This window comes from Giraffa tippelskirchi, chromosome 12 (assembly GCF_054371585.1).
Source record: "Giraffa tippelskirchi isolate mGirTip1 chromosome 12, T2T-mGirTip1v1.2.pri, whole genome shotgun sequence".
Classification (NCBI taxonomy): domain Eukaryota; kingdom Metazoa; phylum Chordata; class Mammalia; order Artiodactyla; family Giraffidae; genus Giraffa; species Giraffa tippelskirchi.
This window is the reverse complement of record NC_137286.1, coordinates 139698450-139714503: the sequence shown is the minus strand read 5'-3', so window position 1 is coordinate 139714503 and position 16054 is coordinate 139698450. Positions and strand designations below refer to the sequence as shown.

Sequence of the window (16054 nt, the reverse complement as noted above, 5' to 3'; positions counted from 1 at the left end):
AACTGAGTATCAGAAAGTTGAGGAACTTACTCAACTGTTCTAAACACTTACTAAGTTCAGATGACTCCCTGCTATGGAATAGGCATACTTTGATTCCCTTTGTCTCTCCTAAAATTTTTCTTACAGAAAAATTCAAATTATACATAAATTGGGAGAAAGTAGAAGAAACCTCCGTGTACCCATCACCCAGCGACAACAGTTACCCACTCATGATATCGCTTGTTTCAACTATGATTCTTTCTAACACTTGTAGGAACTTGTGGAAATTTCTGCACAACAGTAAGTAGCGACCAGACAGATGGGTGTGTATTATGCCTTTTATTTTCAATCTCAAACAGTTTACTCAACAAAAATATATAAATATGTTATATTTATATAATTCTCCAGCCCCTTGTCGTGAGATGAATTTTTCAAATGTCTAAGCACTGAGAATTCCCTGGCAGTCTGGGGGTTAGGACTCCACGCTTCCATTGCAGCGGGTGTGGTTCCATCCCTGGTCAAAGATCCCATATGCTTTGTAGCACTGCCAAAAAAAAAAAAAGTCTAAGCACTTCAGGGACTTGCTTACTTGATCTTAGGGACAGACACAGAAATGCTGCTTGTGACCCACAGCCAAGTTCTGTGGGGACGGCAAGGTGCCAACTTCAAAAAGGGGAAGAACTCAGTTCCCTCTGATGACCTCTCTGATGACCATGCCATCACATGGAAGTAATGATGGGCCATGTGACAGCCAGTCGTAATTCTCAATGAATATTTCAAGCATTTTGGGTGGATCCTTCCTTATTTATTCTTTAACAGAACCACCAAATGGTAAGAGAGTAACTTTTAAACATAATTTGGCATAGGAATTTGGTGAATATTATCCAATCTCTTTTCTTACTGCAATATGTATAATTTATCTTCTGAAAAAGATGTATTATTGTGACTTAATACCAACACGCAACAATTTGTTCATCTTATTTGTTCTTGACAAGAAGGAAAAAAATCATTAGCTATATTTAATTTATGAAGGAGTCTATAAAAGAGCATTTGACCAAAGGTCTTCTAGAACATAAGCTTCACTCAGCAAGTAAGTGGCAGAGACACAGTTGGAAATGAAGGCCCATCTCTCTCTGTATCATTCAGCTTTGCTATAGTAACAAATGGCTCCTATAGAGGAAGAAAAGCTCGAATTTTTCTACCCTCTTAAGTTCTGTCTCTGTGTGAATTAAACTATCAAAAGATAGATTCATAGGAGGGAAAAAATAGTTTACTTACACATGTAATGTCCATGCACATGGGAGAACATAGTGATGAGTAACACAAAGGACTGGTCAGAATTCAGGGCTTATAGTACCATCTGAATAGGTGAAAGAGAGGGGAAGCAATATTCTTACGGGAATACCAATGACTTTTTGGAAAGATAAAGGGTTTTGGGGAGAACACACAGGGGATAAAATATTTGTGATAATGTTTGTCTATACAGGTATGAGTGATCTTTCCATCTCCTTCAGGGCCATAAAACTCCCTTGGTAAAGGGATTTGGGGAAACTTTTTTTGTTTTATTCACTACTTTTTATTGGAGTACAGTTGCTTTACAGTGTTGTATTGGTTTCTGCTGTTCAGCAAAGTGAATCAGCTATATGTATACATATTCTTTTTCAGACTTCCTTCCCATTTAGGTCACCACAGAGCATTGAGTAGAGTTCCTTGTGCTCTTCAGTAGGTTCTCGTTAGTTATTATTTGTTAGTTTTTATGTTGGAGTGTAATTGACCTCTAACTATGTTAGTTCCAAAGGCACAACACAGTGATCAGAAATTTCTATACATTACAAAATGGTCACCATGGTAAGTCTAGTTACCACCATGAGAAGTCCTTTACAATAAGTCCTTTAAAATATAGCTAAAGATTTTATATGGGGACACATACATCTATTATAACAACATTATTGTCTATATTTCCCACACTATACATTTCGCCCCTGTGATTCATTTATTGTAATTGGGGAAGGTTTTATTCATGTTCTCGCTTCTAGGAGTAGATCTACCCTAAAGAGGAAATAAAGCAGCCTTATTTCCCAGAAGTTCCTGCTTTTAGTCAGAGAAGAAGCTTTTTCCTTTCTCCCTCATTTGGTGACTTTCAAATCTCTTCAGCTTAAAATAATCTTTATACCAATCCAGGGGTTCTGAGTTGGTTCCCACAGATCCAAGTCTCGGTAGCTTATAACAACCAAGATGCACTGGGTTAGCCAAAAAGTTCATCTGGGTTTTTCCATAAGATGTAACAGAAAAACCCGAATGAACTTGTTGGCCAACACAGTACTTCTCAGTAATATTACATGATAGCTCTCCTCCACATGTTTTCTTCAACCCAGGAAGAAAATGGGAACATGTTGTTCTGTTATGGCAGAAGGAAAACAGAAGTGGCTGAGGCTTGCAGTGCTTCTGAGAGCTTCCACTGGATGTGGTGTTTGTCACTACAGCTCATGCTCCATTGGCCAAAGCAAGCCATACAGCCAAGATGGCTGACAGGGAGACAGGAAGAGTAACTCCTCCTACAGGGAGGCCACCACAAGGCTCAGGGCACCCGGAGAGGGACGCTTACTGGTAAAGGGAGTGAATAATGGGGAACAATACTATTCATACAGTTTATCAGAGTCTCCAGTGATATACCTTTCCACTCCGTTCTGCTTCAAAAAGTTTCAAAGAGGAAGTAAGACTTGAGTTGGCTTTTCAAGGATAGTTCTAGGCAGGGATGTAGTAGACGCCAGGGCAGGCATATTTGGAAACAATAAATGTATGAAAAAAAGGCTATCCCCAATGTCACTGTCTTTCAGGAAACAAGATACTTTTTGCCTGTCAGACTGGCAAAAAATTTTTAAGTTGATTATATTCAGGAAAGTGCTATTTACTCCTAAACTGCTGGTGGGAGTATCTACACTTCAGCTTGTGTGAACAGCAATATTGCAGTTATCTACGGAAACTAAACATGCAAATACCTTTTGACCCACCCATTCTACTCCTAAGAATCTCTCCTACAAAGATATTTGTCTGTGTGCACAGACATGAATGTATGAAGGATGCCCAACGAACTGGAAAGCCAAACAGATGTCCATCAAGATGAGAACTGTAAAATAAGTTAGAGCTCTGGAATACTATATAAATATATATGAATGTACACATAAATGTGTGTGTTAGTTGCTTAGTCATGTCTGACTCTGCGACTCCATGGACTGTAGCCCTCCAGATTCCTCTGTCCATGGGATTTCCCAGGCAAGAAAACTAGAATGGGTTGTCATTTTCTTCTCCTGGGGGTCTTCCCGACTCAGGGATTGAACCCGGGTCTCCTGCTTGGCAGGCAGATTCTTTTCCACTGAGCCACCTGGTAAGCCCATGTATACAGATATGTACATACATATATATATACATATACACATTTAAAGATCATCCAGGCCTTTTTAAGTACAAAAGGCAAGTCACAACATATATAATCAAAATGCATCAGTTCAGTTCAGCTCAGTTCAGTCGCTCAGTTGTGTCCGACTCTTTGCGATCCCATGAATTGCAGCACGCCAGGCCTCTCTGTCCATCACCAACTCCCGGAGTCTACCCAAACCCATGTCCATCGAGTCGGTGATGTCATCCAACCATCTCATCCTCTGTCGTCCCCTTCTCCTCCCGCCCCCAATCCTACCCAGCATTAGGGTCTTTTCCAATGAGTCAACTCTTCGCATGAGGTGGCCAAAGTATTGGAGTTGCAGCTTCAACATCAGTCCTTCCGATGAACATCCAGGACTGATCTCCTTTAGGATGGACTGGTTGGATCTCCTTGCAGTCCAAGGGACTCTCAAGAGTCTTCTCCAACACCACAGTTCAAAAGCATCAATTCTGCGGCACTCAGCTTTCTTCACCATCCAACTCTCACATCCATACATGACCACTGGAAAAACCATAGCCTTGACTAGATGGACTTTTGTTGGCAAAGTAATGTCTCTGCTTTTAAATATGCTATCTAGGTTGGCCATAAGCTTCCTTCCAAGGAGTAAGCGTCTTTTAATTTCATGGCTGCACATTACTTTGTCACAGTTGTTTTACTTGTAGCAAAATTAGTTGATATCAATGATGACAGTAGCAGTATTTATGCTAAGTACTTCTGGGTTGTTTAAATCTTTTACAAATAGAATATATTCCTGTATTGTTTAGCATAATTAAACAAATTAAAATGCCTAAAATTAAAATAAAATAGTACCACTTTGTTTTATAATATTCATAAAGTTCAGATAAAAATAAGAAAGATAATAAAAATCACCCCTAGAGTCATTTTCAAATGATTCTAAAAGCAAACTCATTTGAAAGATTGATCACATACAGAATTCTCGTTTGGATAGGCCTCATTCTGAAAATCAGACACCCATAAGATAATATTTCATGAAACCTACCTCCAAATAGCTTTAATCAGTTGACTTACTTTTGTTAGCAGCTAACAAAGTCTCATCTCAAAACACTTCTAGTAACCACAGCTGACTGCAAAAGTATTGAGGGAACATTGTGATAGAAAACTGAGTTAAGAGGTGCCTAATGCAGGAGAAATTTCTCGACTGGTGTTTGAAAGAGAGTTTGACTAAAACTGACGACTGTACGGCCTGATTCAACCAATGATATGCAGCATTCCAGCCAAGTTTATTACCTGCTCAAATCAAATCAATAATCTTGGTCAGATAAAGCATGGTTCAATGGTTTCAATTTTCTTCTGTCATCAGAAGGACTGAATAGGAGCTGGAGTAACTAATGGAAATTCCTTTCATTCTTCATCAAGCTGAGTTAGAGGTTTCCTGAAGCCAGATCTTCTATTAACCATATAAATTGTTAAAAGCCTCGCACCCAGAAAGCTATTCACTGCTGTTTTCTTCTCTGATGCGTTTTCCTTAGCCCAACCCTGTGTTGTTCTTTGTTAGCACTGCTACCTCACTCATGTTAAAAGTCCCATTCATTTTGTATGTGTCCTGGGGCTAAGATGTTTCTCCAAATACTTTTGTTTGGACAGTTATCCCATTGCTGTATTTATGCCTCATAATACCAAGAAGTCATCCTTAATGGCCCCAGGTAACAAATCCAATATTATCAGATTTTAAGGTGCTAGGTACTCCTGTGATCTTTAGAAAACACCCAGCACAGTCTACATGAAGAAGAAACCCAGGGAGATTGAGTAACTTGTCCAACTCATGGTGGTCAATGTTTGATGGATCTCCAACTTCAAAGTCATTTTGTCCTAGCACTACCTGGATCCTGGTTCACAGCAGCACGTTGTCTGCTATGTACTGACAAAGGATGGAGGCTGGCGTGAGTCCCAGTGCCTACAGGCAGTTTTAAATCTCTTTGCACCACTTATTAAAGACAGCTTTTGTTAAGATATAATTTATGCACCATGCATGAGTACTAAGTAGCTTCAGTTGTGTCTGACTCTTTGCGACCCTATGAACCATAGCCCACTAGGCTCCTCTGTCCATGGGATTCTCTAGGCAAGAATACTGGAGTGGGTTGCCATTCCCTTCTCCAGGGGAATCTTCCCATCCCAGGGATCAAACCCGTCTCTTATGTCTAACCTGTATTGGCAAGTAAGTTCTTTACCACTAGTGTCACCTGGGAATCCTGGGTCTCCTGCATTGCAGGTGAATTCTTTATAGTCTGAGCCACCAGGGAAGCCCTTGTACACCATAAAGGTCATTAATTTTTAGTGTAGGAATTCAGTGATCTTTAAAACTTTTACAGAGCTGTGTAGATGTCACCACAATCCAATCTGAGGACAGCTCCATCAAAAAAAAAAAAAAAAAAAAGCCCTCTGGCTCATTTATAGTCACTCCCTGCTTTCCCCACCCCAACCCCCTCCTGCCTGCCAATATCAGCTCCATGCAACCGCAAATTTGCTTTTCCTGGACATCTCATGTAAATAGATTCTTAAAAATATGTGGTCATCATTTTTGTCTTTCCGACTGCAGAATGTTCAGATCATCATTTTGACACGGCAGTGTATTCCACTGACTGCTCTCTTTCTGCCATATGATCCTTTCTTGCCACATTGAGACTTCAGCTCCCTGTGGGTAGGCAGGCACAATTTCATACCCCCGCAGTGCACTCTCTCAATGGCCTGCCTCTTTCTCCTCGTCCAAACCAACTCACTGCCTGCCGGCCCAACTTCAAACTGCCAGAAAGTTCCTTTTTATCCTTTGTAGGTGGAGGACTATCTCTGGCTATCTTCATGGCCGGAGCATGGAATTAACCTCCCCTGGAAGCAGCGACGACCAATAGCTGACTGGATACGGTGTATAAATACCCCAACTCTCTCACCTCTCAGGAGCCCTCGGAGGTGTGGGCACCGCACTGATCCTCAAAGGGTTTCCCCAGAGAGACCAAGCTCTCCTTGTCCACAGTAGCTCCCGGCTGGACTGCTGACCCCACACTGGCTGCTCTGCTTCTGAGTTTTACTCTCCTAATCCCCTTGCAGGGGTTTCTTTTTCTCCGAAACAAACTTCTTGCACCAGGGTCTTTGTCTCAGTGTCTGATTCTGAGGGAACCCAAATTCAGACACTCCCCGCCATGTGTTCAATACACATTGAGCCCAGCGTAGATGTCTGTTCCACTCTAAGCTGCTTATTTTGCGTCTTTCATCAGTTCATCGGTGTTACATAATAGGCACCTTCTATGGTGCTAGTGCCCTACCAGGGCTTCCCTAGTAGCTCAGATGGTGAAGAATCTGCGTTCATTGCAGGAGACCTGGGTTCGATCCCTGGGTCGGGAAAATCCCCTGGAGAAAGTGAAAGTGAAGTCTCTGTCGTGTCTGACTCTTTGCGACCCCATGGAATGTAGCCTACCAGGCTCCTCTGTGCATGGGATTTTCCAGGCAAGAGTACTGGAGTGGGTTGCTATTTCCTTCTCCAGGGGATCTTCCCAATCCAGGGATTGAACTCTGGTCTCCTGCATTGCAAGCAGATGCTTTACCATCTGAGCCACCAGGGAAGCTGGCAACCCACTCCAGTATTCTTGTCTGGAGAATTCCATGGGCAGAGGGGCCTGGCAGGTACAGTTCATGGGGTTGCAAAGAGTTGGACACGACTGAGTGACTAACACTTTCACTTTGATGTGCCAGTGCAGGACCTGCCAATGCAGGAGACGCAAGAGACACGAGTTCAATCCCTGGGTCGGGAAGATCCCCTGGAGAAGTGTATGGCACCCCACTCCAGCATCCTTGCCTGAAAAATCCCATGGACAGAGGAGCCTGGTGGGCTACAGTCCATGGGGTTGCAAAGAGTCGGACACGACTGAGCACACACAGCACAATAAAAAAGACAGATAATAACAAGTGTTGGCAAAGATGTGGGGAAATTGGAGCCCATCTATACTTCTGGGAATATAAAATGATGCAGCCACTGAGGAAAACAGCCTGACAGTTCCTGAAAATTTTCAATATAGAATTACCATATGACCCAACAATTCCAATTCTAGGTATATACCCCGGAGAGATGAAAACATACATCCACATAAAACTCATGCCTATTCATAGCAGCGTTATTCATAATAATACAAAAGTGGGAACAACCAAATATCATGATAAATGGATAAATGAAGTATACTATATCCATACAATGGAATATTACTCAGCTATTCAAAAAAAAATGAAGTACTGATTCATGCTACGACATTAATGAACCCTGAAAATAGCATGCTAAGTGAAAGAAGCTAGTCACAAAAATACCATATTTTATATGGTTCCATTTATAAGAAATATCCATAACAGGCATATCTATAGAGACAGAGAGGCGCTTAATGGTGGCCTAGGGTTGAGAGAGTGAAGAGAGAGGGTTTGTGAAATGCTGACTGAAGTGTATGGTGTTCTTGGTGGGGTGACAAGAATGTTCTAAAATCGGTTGTGGTGATGGTTGTACAACTGTCTGAATATAGTAAATTCACATTGACTTGTACACCTTATTTTTAAAAAATATTTATTCGGCCTGCATCCCTCCTTTCCTTCTTTCTTTCCTCCTAATGAGTTAGATAGTAATAATAATAAAAATATTAATAGTGTAGGGAGGAAAAAAAATTTTCCCCTACCCTTCCTAGCACTCAGCGGGGACCTCCCCTGTAACAAAAGACACCTTAACATGAGAAATACAAACAGAAGTTCATTAACCAGTATCCCTCATGGATACATGGGAGACATTCGGTGAAAAACAATCAGCTCTCAGAGGCGGCTTAAAAGTCAGGCTTAAATATCATCCTCGACTAAAGACAAAGGAGAGAAGTGTGTGGAGGAGGCCAGTCATGAGGAAGTGACCAGGAAGGGGACAGTAAATAAGAGTCTGTTTTTTATATAGATTTAAGTTGGTTTCAAGTTATCTCCGGGGATTAACCTTTGTCTTTCCTGTTGCAGAAGGGAGGAGAGACAACTTTACAAGTTGGTGTGCTGCCTTTAGGGAGGGCAGAGAGCTTTTCCTTCTCAATTGTCTTCAGCTCAGCAAAATTCTTACGCCAAAGTGGCATATTTTGGAGTGGCATATTCTGCCCCTCTTCAGTAGCTAACAGTCATTAAATATAAATGAAACCCTGTGCTATGATCAGGGCATGACATATGAGATGCCCTTGAGAGCAGACACTGACTCTATGTCATATTCTCACACCCTAGGTGAGGTCAGGGCTTCAGAAGAAATCAAAGCATATGGTTGTCTTGACATAAACATCAGAGGATTTTGCCAGACAGGAGTGGGGTGTGGTCTAATACACGCCATTGAGGACAGGAGGCTTGGTATGCTTAGAGTCAAATCCTTAACATTTTCTACTCACTAAAGGTCAAGGGAAAATAACAAGAACAAAACCTCTAACTTGGGAGCTAGTGATCCTACATTTGTCATGGCAGACATTAGATTTCTCTATTCTTTTTCTAATTATTTTTAAATTTTGAAAACTATTTAAAAATTTTTAAAAAACACAGCAAAATTGAATTTCATGGTGAACACCTATGAACCTACCACCTAGATTCTACTATTAACATTTTACTGTATTTTATCAATATCTATCCCTTTATCCTTCCCTCTACTCATCCATAACCCATCATATATGTGTGTGTGCATTCTAAGTCACTTCAGTCGTGTCTGACTCTTTGCAACTCTATGGACTGTGGCTGGCCAGGCTCCTCTGTCCATGGGATTCGCCAGGCAAGAATGCTGGAGTGGGTTGTCAGGCCCTCCTCCAGGGGATCTTCCCAACCCAGGGATCAAACCCAGGTCTCTTACGTCCCCTGTGTTGGCAGGCAGGTTCTTTATCAGTACCACCTGGGAAACCCCATTTGTATGTGTGTGTGTGTGTGTGTGTGTGTGTATAGGACAAAGTAAATTGTAAACATCAATACACTACCCCCTAAGGATTTAGCTAAGCAGAGTTCAATATCTGTTTAATTTTTTTCTTTTAGTGTAAAATTTACTTTCAATGAAATGAAATCATAAGTGCACATTCACTGTTTTAAAAATGCACATTTACCTGTGAGAGCCTAGACTCTAAAGCACCAGTGGGACAAAGTTTAAGGTGCTATTTGCCTGCTCTGCTTTTATTTAGGCTTGGTGGAAGGCTCAGGACTCACTCTCTGGATCCTGGTATACAGAGCTGGATCCTCTTTTTATTTAAAACGTTTATATTTTGCTCATTATGGACTGTTTGCATTAATTTCGGTTTCCTAAAATTGTATCGAAAGGCTATTTATCTTAATTATGGAGCTTTTTTTGCACCCTGGTGCCCCTTAAATTTTGCAGTCTGAGCAAATGCCTCACTCCCCTACCCTAAGTGGAAGTCCAAGGGGAGGACTATCTGGAGCAGAAAAAGTCTGAAACAGGAGCTGAATCAACTTGCTATTCAACAAAGAAGCTGGGTGGTTCAGCCAATAAGAATCATGGTTCCGGATCACTTCCCTTGGGGACTTAATTACTAACCCTGAGTGATAAATGCCAGGCACTATCTGGCGATGACAATCACAGTCCACGTGCCCACCCACGGGGCCATGTGAAGGAGCCACCTTAGGGTTAACATTTTCAGGAGCTCTGGAACAGAGTTGGGAGGCCATATTAGGCGGCACTGGGCTTCTGGTGGGTCTCAAGAATAGGAAAAGTCGTTGGGGAAAGATTATATTTTGTATGAGCAAGCAGACCACTAGAGCTAGAAACTGGGAGCTGGTGGTGCACTCACCTGGGCAGAGAGCCTTACCTGAGCAGTCCTCTGGGCGGGAAATTGACGAGGAGCTGGCCACAGGCTGGTCAATTTCCCTCCCAGCAGATGGAGGGCAGCACCCTCCCATGGGGCCGCTCCCCCCTTTCACCCCCGGCAGCCCACCTGCCCAGGGCTGCAGCCTGGGAGCTGGAGACGAGCTCGGGGGGCCCTGAGGGGCTGGGCGCTGCCTGCCAGGGCTTGCTTTGTCTCTGTGACACGCATTGATTCTTAGCAAAAGGCTTTGTTTGCCTGTGGAGCCTGTAGCTTTGTTCCAGGCCCCGGGAACCCTGATTCCTCGTGATTTCAAAACCTGGGGTCACTGCAGGGTAGTTTCTGTATGATCTAACTCTAGGAAGTAGGAAATAAAAACGGAGCCTGTTACTGCTGCATTTATCTTCAGTGGTAAGTTGAAGAAAAAAAAAGTGTTGTAATGGAAAACTGCGTTGTCTAGAACAGGCAATCTCTGCCTTATTGGATTCTGATTTTTTTTCTTTCTCGCTCTAAGCTGTTTAACAGCTGTAGGAGCTGCAGATAACTGGTAATTATGTACATTCCATCCTGTTTGGGAGAGGTCCAGCTTACCTCCCCTGTCCCTAACTGCTGAAAAAAAAATAGCTTTGTTCCTTTACGATTCATCTCAACATTTCTTTTATTCCTTGTACATGTGTGCTTTTTGACTTCTTCACTGAAACAGTTATAAAAGTTGCCTGATTCCCTCACTGTGCATGTGTGTGTGTATGCTCAGTCACTTTGGTCATGTCCAACTCTTTGCAACCCCATGGACTGTAGCCCACCAGGCTCCTCTGTCCATGGAATTCTCCAGGCAAGAATACTGGAGTAGGTAGCCATTCTCTCCTCCAGGGGATCTTCCCAACCCACGGATTGAACCCAGGTCTCTTGCATCTCCTGCATTGCAGGCAGGTTCTTTACCACTGAGCCATAGGGGAAGCCCTACCTCACTGTATGAGAAGCAAAATAGTATCTTTGACCCGCGTCATTTTTTTTGTATTTGAATAAGAGTCATGAGTTTATCTCTTCCTGAAATTTATCTTTTAATAGCTCCCGACTTTCTAAGTCTCCCTAGGATCATAAAGTAACACTCAGAGTTGGTTGGTTTGTGCGTCTCTTCCAAGGGGAAAGCATGTGTTTTGGGGGGGAGCAGTAAGGAATGGGGGCTCATATTGACCAAATATGTTCTGTGCACCTGCTACTTTCCAAACAAAATTGAATTGAATCTGCACAGCCCTGAGGAACAGCAACCGCTACTCCATTTTATGGAGAAGACAACTTGTGTTCAGAGATAATTCCAGAGATAAATATTGTTCAAAGATAAGTGTTATTGGAGGTAACTATGATTCAGAGCTAATGTTCAGAAATAAGTAACTTGACCCATGTGTGCGTGCTCAGTCGCTGTTGTGTCTGACTCTTTGCGACCCTAGACTGTCACCCACCATGCTCCTCTGTCCATTGGATTCTCCCCCAGGCAAGAATACTGGAGTGGGTTGCCATGCCCTCCTCCAGGGACTCTTCCCCACCAGGAGATCAAACCCACGTTTGCCTGGGTCTTCTGCATTGCAGGTGGATTCTTTAACCACTGAGCCACTTGGGAAATCAACTTGACTAATATCACTTAAGAGTTGCAGTTAGGATTTGAAGTCACATCCATCTGAGCCCCAAATCACACCACATGGTTGCCATACAGCATGAGAAGTTGGGCCTGCCTTACAAAGAGTTTTTAGATTTGGGGAAACCCTTGTTCCTCTGCATGTCCTGGGTCACAGGCATACACAGGATGCAGGTCAGGCATGCCGAGAAACTGTTGTTAATTTATTCATCAGAGGCCTTACCAGCATCAGAAGGAGAAATAGGTGGGGCTCACCTGTTATTACATTTCCCCCTTCCTCTGATCCTGCTCCCCCAGAAAAAACAGGCAGAAGGCTGTCTATGAAGTTTGCTATTTGTGAAACCCCTGAATCAGTGGTGAGATGATGGGAGAAAGAGAAGGACAAACAGGTCTTGCTTTCAAACTGACCTCCCTGTCACAACTGTTGTGTTAAAATAGGCATTGAACACCCGGCACTCAGTTCATTGGGATAATTTAACAAATATCAGGGTGATCAGACTCTCTGAGAAAACACAATAGGAAAGGGTTCTTTTGCTCAGAAAAAAGGACTACATTATGTACACTAGGAAGCCTTTAGATAATGTTATAGGTGAGTTGGCCAAAGACCTAGAAGGCTCTTCTACAGTCTTATCGCTATGAATCACATTACTTGGTATTTTGTATACATTTGTGTGTATTTATAATGTGGTCAGGCTAGTCTTTATCTTAACTTCCACTTTATACTGATTGCATACTTTCATATAGGACATAGAAATTATAAGGTAGCTCCAGCTATAAGACACAGTTTAAAAATAACTTCAATACCAACTGTTCAGTTAAGCATGTAAAAAATGGTATGGGAATTTTAAGAGTCGACAAAGAAATAGGAGAGCAGGTCTGTAAGTATTTTCATATTCTGATCATTGTGCATATGTTATTACTATTCTAAAAGGAATATGAATTTAAAGGACATTTCTGCTTCTGCAATGGTGGGAAATAACAGTAAAACAGGCAGGAGTGTGTATGCAGTTTTGCATAGGCGTTCTAGTGCCCTCTGCCGGACACATTGGAGTTCTGTAGGTGAGACTGACCTCTATCGGGCCAGGGACTCCTTAGGCATTCTGGTGATGCCTATGACCCTTTCTCAGGATAATGGTTTCAAATGCATAAAATAAACTAAAGAGAATAACAGAGGAAAAATTATGTTGAGTAAATCAACTATACTTCAACTAAAATTAAGTTAAAATGATTAAATTGAAATATTGTTCAGTCACTCAGTCGTGTCCAACTCTTCGCAACCCCGTGGACGGCAGCACAGCAGGCTTCCCAGCCCTTCACCATCTCCTGGTTGGTGTTGTTCAGTCCCCTTCCCATGAGCTGGGGACTAATAAAAGCAGAGGTTGTGGTGCAACGTCCCACCCCAGCGCCATCCCACTGCTGTTTCACAGCACCGTGAACCACTGAAGGGCCTGACCTGGGTGGGGTGTGGGCAGGCTTGCCTTTTGGAGATGAAGTTCTCCAGGATGGAGCACATGAAGGCAGGGAGACCAGGTAGGTACCTCCTGCATTTGTTCCAGGAACGTTCCAGGTGAGTGAAAAGCAAGCACCTGTAGAAAAAGATGACAGAGGTGTTATCCTAGATTCTCTTCATGACGCAGCCCCAAGAGGGACACGGGAAACCACTGTCCTGCAGAAATAAATCAAGCAGATGCCACAACACTTGGGAAACATTTGCCAGAAAGGAAACGTAATTGCAGAATTCCCCAGGCCTGCAGAGACTTGCCGGCTCCGTCACCCTTGAACGACCTGCTCTGTGGGTCAGAGGTGTCCACTTGGTTATCAGACACCTCCCGCCCTGGCTCTGTCAGCCTCAGCTCTGTCTGCAGCCCCGAGGAGGGCCACCAGCTAGGACAAGCCTCCCTCTGCTCGGCCCCGACAGGTTTCACCTGCAGCGAGTGAGGCTTGTGGTTGTGGAGCCTGTAAAGGTCCCCTTTCTTGGGAAACGAGTCTTGGCAGATGTGACTAAAGGGGCTTCCCTGGTGGTTCAGTGGGTAAAGAGTCTGCCTGCAATGCAGGAGACCTGGGTTCGATCCCTGGGTGGGGAAGATCCCCTGGAGAAGGGAATGGCAACCCACTCCAGTATTCTGGCCTGGATAGTCCCATGGACAGAGGAGTCTGGTGGGCTACAGTCCATGGGGTCCCAAAGGCTCGGACATGACTGAGCGACTAAACCACCCAATGTGACTAAGGATCTTGAGACGAGGAGACTCATCCTGGGTGACCAGGATGGTCCTAAATGCCCTCACGCATCCTTATAAGAAAGAGGCCGAGGGAGGTTTGACACAGAGGAGATGGCAACGGGAAGATGGAGCCAGAGGTTGGAGAGAGGAACCCCGTGGCCACCAGAAGTTGGGGGCAAGAAGTGGACTTCTCCCCGGAGCCTCCAGAGGGAGCAAGTCTCCAAGATAACCTAGATTTGGGCCCCCGAAACTGATGTTGGACTTCTGGCCTCCTGAGGTGGGAGGAGTAAAAAAGTGTCTGTGGTTTCAAGGCACCCCGTTTGTGGTACTTTTGCTATAGCAGCTTCAGGAAATGAATGAACCAACCCCTGGGGGTGTCTCTGGAGCTTGGCGCTCAACAGACAGCCTAGGAGAACACAGGTTACTGCCCCCAGGGGAGCCCTTGATCAGTGGTGCTGGTTTAGTTGCTAAGTCGTGTCCGACTCTTGCAACCCCATGGACTGTAGTGCTGCCCAGGCTCCTCTGTCTGTGAGATTCTCCAGGCAAAAGTACTGAAGTGGGTTGCCATTTCCTTCCCCAGGGGATCTTCCTGACCCAAGGATCGAACTCAGGTCTCTGGTATTGCAGGCAGGCTTTTTACCAGCTGAGCCACCAGGGGAGACCAGGTTGTGGGGGACAGATGAGCCAGGCAAGGGCAGAGGCTCTTCCTCTCCTTCCTGGGCAGCTCTGAGGTCGGTCCATACCCTCTGCAGAGGATTCTGGTGGGCAACTCGCGAGCACATTTTATATGGTTTTCCCTTTTCTTATTTCCCTTACCCTATCCTACTGAGCACACCCGCACACACATGCATCCTTCACTCCTGCCTCCTGGGATTGCGTGCCATCAACCAAACTAACTGCTGCACTCAGCCTGTGTCTCAACTCTGGCGCTGCGGGGACTCTGCCTCAGGCAAGACTTACTTCCAAGACTGGGATTCAAATGACATCCAAGAAAAACCTTATGGGATTGTTAAAAGTATGAGGTTAAAGGGCCGGCCCATCAGGATCAGTCTTACGAGCACTATGGAAAGAGCGGTATGACACCAACCGCTTTCTTCTGTATCCGCATTCTAAACGGGTGTTTCTCAGACTGGGGTTTATTAAAAATATTTGGCAGGGTTGATGCAGGAGGACAGTGCCTTGCCCACATGCCCCCTTAAGAATAAAACTTAGCTTTGTCTTCATTTCAGTGATCATCTAAAAAAAAAAAAAAATGGACAGGATCAACTGAATGAGGCCATCCAGGGATCCCACACCGAGGGCTCTTTGGGCCCTTGTGACTTGTAGGTGGCTGTGATGGTGCCAGGGTCACCTGTGGTTACAGGGTTTTAACTCAATTTCTCAGAGGAGTCTGTTTTCTTTCATTCATAAGAAAGTCTTTTCATTTAAAGAGGTCCACATGTAACTCAGGTTTGAGAAACACCACTCTAAGCAGCTATGGTGTGACATGGGTAAGTGGTTAAGCGCAGGGGTTAGGCCTTGGGTTAAGTCCTACACCCATTTCCTATGAGTTGTGTGACTCTGAACATGTTACTCAAACCCTCTGAGCTTTAGCTTCCTGCTCTATAAATGGCAGTGCTAACAATAGTTACAACGTATATTGTTTAGTCGCTACGTGGTGTCTGACACGTTTGTGACTGCACTGGACTGTAGCCCTCCAGGCTCCTCTGTCCACGGGATTCTCCAGGCAAGAATACTGGAGTGGGGTGCTATTTTCTTCTCCAGGGGATCTTCCCGACCCAGGGATCAAATCCGGGTCTCCTGCATTGGCAGGCGGATTCTCTGCGGCTGAGCCACCTGGGAAGGCCCTAGTTACAGCATAGTGTTGTTACAAATCTGACATGAAATAAAGTACATGAAGTGCTTACTTAGCACAATGCCAGGTTCAATAGTGTACTTATGAATAATAACAGTCAACCAGTAGAAAGTGTAGTGGTCACAGCAA

The 16054-nt window shown here is 44.0% G+C and overlaps 1 long non-coding RNA gene across 1 annotated transcript in view; it reads right to left on the bottom strand.

Moving 5' to 3' along the window:
* Positions 1-299: 299 nt before the first annotated feature.
* The window catches only part of LOC145529155 (uncharacterized), a 33553-nt gene continuing 17798 nt past the window's right edge, over positions 300-16054 (bottom strand). The window contains exons 6-8 of the long non-coding RNA XR_014070974.1: positions 13330-13437; positions 1258-1339; positions 300-523 (exon numbers count right to left, since the gene is read on the bottom strand). This is a non-coding gene — a long non-coding RNA (uncharacterized LOC145529155). The remainder of the gene's footprint in view (positions 524-1257; positions 1340-13329; positions 13438-16054) is intronic.